Here is a 7,295-nt window from a genome sequence, read left to right as displayed (position 1 = left end):
ACATGAGGCTTCCTTGGACCAGTCCGTAAGCCCTGCTCCAAGCTCCCCATATTCTGTGACCGTGTCTGTAGGAATGTGTGCCCTGTGACATCCTGGCACCCTGTCCAGGGTGTCATTTGAGCTTCCTGAGATACAGGCTCAGCATGGTGCTGTACTAGATAAGCAGCCATGCAGATGGATGGGTTTATGATTGGGGGGTCAGTGCTTCTGCTGCCTGGAGTGTGTGAGCTCATCTCCCTAGGTACTGAGCAGGTCATTTACAACTTCAAAATTCAATTCAAAATTTATGCCACTGTAATGGTTTTTCCACACAGCAGAAAGTAAGCTGGGAATTGTAGTACTATTACCCTTTGGGGTAAATATTCACAAAAAATGCATCAATTAACTGCTGTTAAATGTTGCAGAACAAAATACTCACACAAAATCAAGGAGATGCATAAGCTGTTCACTTTATTAGGCATGTGTGCCTCCCTGATTTATAGTCTTTTATGGCTTTATATAGTGTATATTCACCTGGTTAATTGCCAGCTAAGATCTTGAGTGTTCTCAGGTCTTTACAAATAACATTATAAATTAGGCAAGATTATGAACCATATTGCATGTTGCTTTTGACGAGTCCCCCTCTGTTAATTTAGCAAACCGGAGGGGCAGGTCCTCAGGCACCCTCACCCCCCATGCATGTGATTCCCTTGGACAGGAAGGTATTTTACATTATGTGGAATAATTAACTTTCTTCCTGAATCTTTAAGAAATATTTTTCCTTCAGCAGATCCAAACCACATGCTGCCTTTCTGCCTGGTTTTCTTACAGATAAAGTACCGTAGGCTAGATTTCACTGCCTCACAATCACAAAGCTATCGCAAGACTCTTTCAGGTAAAACAAATCCCGACCGTACATCAGTGCAATGATTCCCAAGCTGGTTCTCAGGGATCCCCAGGGGTCCATGTTTTTGCTCTCTCCCAGTTCCCTGCCAAAATGTCCACCTACATTCGGTAGGGAGCTGGGATGCAGCAAAAATGTGAACTGTCTAGTAGAGAGCTAGGAGGGAGCAAAAACGTGGACTTTCTGGGGTCCCCAAGGACCAGGATGGGAATCACTGCATTAGTGGATGAAGCTTAGATTCTTATAACTGCTTATACTTGACTTGATCTGCACTCCGCAGATCAACTGCAAATATCTCAACTGAAAAGTAATACAACAGTCATGTTGAAAATTAACTTTGCATAGACATGTGTGACGCCCGCTCCGTCCGCTCCTCGTGTGTGCCACGCCCCCTAATTACCCACGTGTGATTTCCTGATCGTGCCCAGTCGTGTCTTGTTTCCTGCTGCCTTGTTTCATGTATTTAAGTTCCTGATTTGTACTAACCCGTGTCTGTCATTGATGTTACCCAGCGTTTGTCCGTGCCTGTCCCTAGTAAACTCCCGTTTTGCCCCGTATTCTGCTTGTCTGCCTGTCCTTGCCCGCCTGCACGCACGATCGCCGCTTCGCTCAACCGCGACGTGTGACAACATGCTAATTGCTATGCCGTTCCCTATGTAATGAGGTGGAACTGGAGGGTGCGATCTTGTTGGGGCATGGTAATTTCATTAACCTGATTGCTTAATTGTTGCGGCCAGCGTGTGTATTCGGGTACGTAGTCGGGTTGTCCATTTCCGTATTCTCTCGCTGGCCAAAAAAAGGAGAATACAACCATAAGGTAAGCAAGCTTCTAACCTCAATTTAAATTTCAATTAAAAGAAAAAAACAAAGGTTTGTTCAATCGCTATGCTAAGTTCTTTTACAAGAAGCGCACGCCTGTGCCTCCACCATCCAAAAACTAGAGCAAACGAAGGGGATCGTATAAAAAAAACTCGCGCCGCTTTTTGATAACCCGGGATATGACGTCAATTAAGGATCATATATATTTTTTCTGTACGTGAAAATAATTTCTAAAAATAATGAAAAACTTCATTAAATAATAAAATTAGTAAATGGGAAAACTTCTCTCCATTTGTAATCATGTTTATGGGGGTTACATCACCATTTGGACCGTAGCCAGGGGGTAAATGAATTGCATTTGTAGATGTAGAAATATAATAACCAAGTGGCAACAACTCAAATTAAATTGCCCAAAACCATTTACGGATATTAAAATTAGCATTTTATGAGGATGGGGCAGGTGTCACGTCACAGGCAAGGACGGAGGCAAAGACAGACATGGGGGGAAAAAAACAAAAATAAGCAAGGCAAAAGCAACTGGACCACAAAGGTCAAAGTGTGAAAGGGAGAATCAGGTGAGAACAGAGGATGCAGGGCAGACTGGGGGCATGCACATGCAGGCAGCAACAATGACTGGACTGGGGAGCTCATGACAGGGAGGCACTATATAGATCACTGATGAGGGAGCAGACGAGAGGCACCTGGGGTGATCCACGCAAAGGCTGTAGCGTGAGGCAAGATTAAACAAGTAACAGGTGTGGCTCATTAGCATCACACAACGGAGAGAATGAGGGGAAAGGAATGCAGGGTGTGACAGCAGGGGTCAATGTTTTGTATTTTTCAGACTAAAAACTACAGTTTATTGGACAGGACACAACACAGAATACATTTTTATAAATGCTATTGTCAGCTCCAGTCTATTCCCCATACGTTTGGTCAAACCCCTGGAAGGAGACAAACAAAAGAGCACATCTACTTCCCAGCAGCATTTCAATAAGACTGTTTACTAATGGAAGACAGAAGAGTAACAAAAGCTGGGTTTGAGGGTTCCTTTTGGTCTCCTTGGCAAAAGATCAGATGGTGCATGACAACAAGGTAATGAAACCCAGCTGAGCCTGTTCAGTCTGCTCATCATGTTTGGGTTTATACTGAGGCAACTGGCTACGGTCTGTGTAATAGTTGACTAGTGTGGCTGTTGCTTGGCTGGTGGTGCAGTGGAGGGTGTTTCTGATGCATGGATATGTGGTTTCATTTTGGTTTTTTGTCTCTTTGAGTTTTTTATGACTGATAAGCCTCTCTTACTTGTTTGACAGACTGCTCTCATAGCCATTTGTCCAGAAGTGCGTGCACAGTTTGCACCCAACGTTACCATGCAGTGGCCAGCGTCAGTAGGTAAGTGAGGGAGATGGGGCACTAAGCGAAAGTAATAGTGGGGCAATTCTGAGGCCTGCCGTCTGAGGCCTGCTGTTACTCTTTTCTGCAAAGTGAGCCTAGGGTTGACAAAACAAATAGGCCCAATATAAGATGCATCTGCTGTACTCTATTTATCGACTCCATTAAAAATAACCAGGGCAGCAGTGTTAGCTGTAACTGCATGTAATTCTGGAAGCATTATTTTGCGGAAGAATCTTCCCTTTAATCTCTATAATCTTGCTGGACATCTGGAAGCTACTGATTGCAATCTGCTTAAAGGGTTTTTTACTGGTTTGAATAATACATTTCATTGTGTGGCCAATTTGCTAATTATGGACCTCGGTGCAATGAAATGGCAGAATGTCCCACCTTTTACTTATGATGTACACGGGGTGTCCGAATACAGGTCACTCTGGGATTTTGGGTAATATTCCATGTGTCTGTTGGGTTCTCTGGGGGGATCCCCACACTGACCTAAGCTCCAGGAATATTCCATTACCGACAGTCTGACTGTCTGATATTCCCCAAGAAAATGACCTTCCCCAACATTATCTCATGCACTCTCACTTAAAATTCCCATCTGGCCAAAAAAAGATGCCACCAATGACCCCCCCCCCCACCACCACCACCACTTTGCGTCCAGATACCCCTTACTGATGCATTAATAATTAATTAGAAGCTCCTGCAGCAGCTTTCCAATGGATCACAAACAGAATTTAAATCCAGCAGGAAAGTCTATAAGGAAAGACAGGCAATTCTGTGTGAATATCTGAGCAGTTCTACATCAGACAAAACAGGGCAAATTAAATGTTGAATTCATGATTCAGTTAAGGAAGAGGTAAATAATTTTTGACTTTCTTAATCTGGAATTCCGATCCGGTAACTGGACTGCCTCTTCACTCTAATCCATTTTCCTTGGGTCACAACCTTCCATTTATGATGCTGTGCTAGTATCGTGGTTGGGGGAGGGGGGGTGTAGGGAGGGGTTTCTAATGGAACACATACTGCCCTTTCTCTCTGCATGGCCTTGTTTATCAAGCATTCATGATTAAATTACCAGTTAGGACACACCCTCTGAAAATCATTTATTTTCCAGCAAGCTAGCCACTCTTAGCACATCTCAGGGTTATGTGGTAGGTATTATCTTGCAAACAAGGAAAGAGATATGGGCTGTGACAGGTGACCTGGCCCCCACGATCCCTTGACCTACACCCTATAGAGCTGGATTGGGATGAGCTGGATGAAAGAGTAAGAGCAAGATAGCCAACTTGTCCCCGGAACTTGTGGAAACTCCTTCAGGACTGTTGGAGAAGCATTGCAGGTGGCTACATCTGGAAGCTGGTTGAAAGAATGTCAAGAGTCTGCAATGCTTCATCGACGAAAAAGAGGGCTATTTTGAAGAGTCTTAAATTAAAGAAAAATTTTGAGGCCTTGAACTTTTCTTGATTGTTGCAATATCTGATATGTTTTACTTCATTGCCTTGGGGCCTTTCAATGTAAGGTGAGTAACATAGCTACAACAGAGGCAAATACAAAGAAGCGTGTCCAGATTTTTGGCTGGTACTGTATACATTGTGACTCTCGTGGAAGGCCAAGTAAGACTTTACATTCCTAATAATGATAGCGGTATAATCCAGAACATTCCCTCAGGCAATACTGTGGGCAGAAGTCGCGGCGCAGTGCATCTCTGCTTCTGCTTTGGCCATATGTGTGAGCCGATGAGATCAATCAGGAGGCCTCCTCAGAAAATTAACGTCTGATGGTTGTCGAGCGGACAAGCCGATATACACCCAAGCAACAGCATCCCGTACGTCACATTCACACGATCATTTCATTATCCATCATTTCGTTTGCAGTCTGAAGGCCTCGCTCGTCAAAGCGGAGGAGTTGTGAGCGCAAATGGAAGGCAGCTCATTTCCCACAAGGACCTGGGTAATTTTCCCTCCTCCGTTTTTTTTTTTTTTTTTCTTCAGGTCATTCCCATTTTAAATCTGCATGTAATTTTAGAACAGACTGATTGAGTGTAGGGCACTTACATTTCTATTTTTGTATCACGTAGACACGTGATTCCATTCCAGCTGGACCAGGATTATTATTCATTGAGATCCGTACTCTCTGTTCCACCGCTCACCTGGATTCCTCCTTCCGGGGCAGAGAAGAACAGGTGTTGACCCAGAAGATGCAAAGAGTAGCCGTGATGCTCTCCGAGGTGGGGGGGAAGGGCCACTCGGACAAGAGAATCTATTTTGGCCCAACTAAATGACAGTAACCAGCCTTGGTGATTGATCGTCTCTATAGGCCATTGTTGAGGATTCTGGACGGAGACAATGTGTGGATTTTTCAAGCACTGAACAAATGGTGAAGGGTTAAAATGTGACTAACAGCAGTTTTGTGAATCTGCCTTCCATTTTAAACAAAAATAAGATGCTAAGAACACATTCAATTTGAATACTTTCGACGTGACTTGAGTACCTACATTCAGTAGCATTCCTCCATAATAAAAGTTACTGGTTTACTGTATTTAAATTTCTAATTATTTTCTTTTACCTTGTTTCTCCAGAGTAAAGCATGTGGGCAGGTTGCCTCTGAACAGTTGGGTTTTTTGTCTGCTAAAAGCACTCTGCTTTCCCCATCAGCTGGCAGTGCACAAAGGTGAGTTTTCACTCTCCTGAAAAATGATTAAAATATACCTTACCCAGCAGAGAACATATGAATTAATGAGGGATTGTGAACTGCTAGGTGTAGAGTTCAGTGAGACCTTGTGCAATGCCCCCATTACTGATCGTTGCTTAGTGCTTTCTGTGCACTCATGCCATCTGTCTCCATTAAATGTTATTACTATTATTATTTACTAGCATCCTGTTCAGGGTGCCCCTCTGCCTTTGGTCATGTTCTTTATGGAATAGTATGACCCAGCGTTGAGTAAGCTGTTGGACGGATGGATAATTACGTTTGTGAAGGCCTTTTTATGACATTCTTTTTCTGCATGTGAGCATGAATTGCTCTTTTGTGCACATTTCATGCTCCCCCCACCTCCCTCCCCAACAAAATGATGAAATGACAGGGTAGATGGCTGCCCCTCCCCCAATGCCTTTCTGAGTCTTTTTTATCCCGGGATAATTGAAGGTGAATGCTGATAAAATGTGACTGACATGTAATCTGCAGTGAGGTATCACTGGTAAAACACAAATTATCTTCTGCTTTGTAAGGACAAAGCGGGAAGTCCAAATGGCAAGGAGCCGGTGTCCCAGAGAACATATCTGACTGACTGTCTGGATTTTACACAAGGAGCCTGACTGCAGCTGAGCTTTCAATGGGATGGCAGTGTGGTATTTTGGGTGTGATGAAAGGTTGGAGCTAGATAGCAATTAAGGTTTAGTAAACATGCAGTCGGGCATCATCTTACCACCAAGAGAGTAAGAAAGAGCTGGAAATGCCAGACAGGAAAACCGGCATGGAAGGACAAAAGGGGTTCTGTGCTAAAAAATGTTCAGTGCAGTCCGGTGTGCAGGCACTCGGATGCTCACGTCGTCATCCCCTCCCCAACAAACATCACATGGCACAAATAACCCGAACCATGATTACAAAGAAGGATTGTTAACTTGATAGTCGCAGGTGCTGGAATCCAGTCGGAATTCCTGACAGTCATGCTAAGCTTGTGCTTTTCTCTCATCTCAGTAAAATTTGCTGGTAAATTTTGCTCTGGGCCCCCAGCCTCCTCTGCAACTGGTTTTAGTGGTGTAATTAGTTTTCTCTTCTGGCAAAATGAGACACAGGTTGTGCACTGTCTGTTAAAGGCATTTATGCTGAGTCCACACTGCTGGTCCTCTGTAGGAGCTGAGGAGGCACGCTGTTGGCACGATGCCCATCGAGGTTGGCGACGGGTTCTCCCGTTACAGGTCAGCTGAGGTTTCGGCGCTGATGCCGTCACATGATAGTTGGCTGAAGACTCACACTAGTACATATTTGTTTTTTGTGAGACACGTCTTGTCTTGTGGGAGCTCACTGGCACCAAGTACAATGTCAATATCTTCAAATTAATGATCCGTAAATAAATTATTCTTTTACCCTCTAACCCATCCTTGAAGACTAAATTAGGCTATAAAAAGGCAGAGAGATTATGGCGGGGAAAAAAAAAATCACTTCAGACAAAGGCAGGGAAGCCATGGAAAGACAATAT

The 7,295-nt window shown here is 43.9% G+C and overlaps 1 long non-coding RNA gene across 3 annotated transcripts; it reads left to right on the top strand.

The window, feature by feature from the left end:
* The first annotated feature begins 646 nt into the window (after positions 1–646).
* On the top strand, positions 647–7,295 carry LOC125744223 (uncharacterized). 3 transcript variants are annotated; one of them, XR_007398333.1, is made up of 6 exons: positions 647–874; positions 3,016–3,094; positions 4,972–5,047; positions 5,175–5,324; positions 5,676–5,767; positions 6,325–7,295. It is a non-coding gene; the product is annotated as an uncharacterized LOC125744223 (long non-coding RNA). The 3 variants fall into 3 exon arrangements; XR_007398332.1 differs by lacking the exon at positions 647–874 and adding an exon at positions 1,235–1,700; XR_007398331.1 differs by lacking the exon at positions 647–874 and having other exon boundaries at positions 2,929–3,094.

The sequence above is a fragment of the Brienomyrus brachyistius genome, chromosome 1 (assembly GCF_023856365.1).
Source record: "Brienomyrus brachyistius isolate T26 chromosome 1, BBRACH_0.4, whole genome shotgun sequence".
Taxonomy (NCBI): Eukaryota; Metazoa; Chordata; class Actinopteri; order Osteoglossiformes; family Mormyridae; genus Brienomyrus; species Brienomyrus brachyistius.
This window is presented reverse-complemented; position numbering and strand designations above follow the sequence as displayed.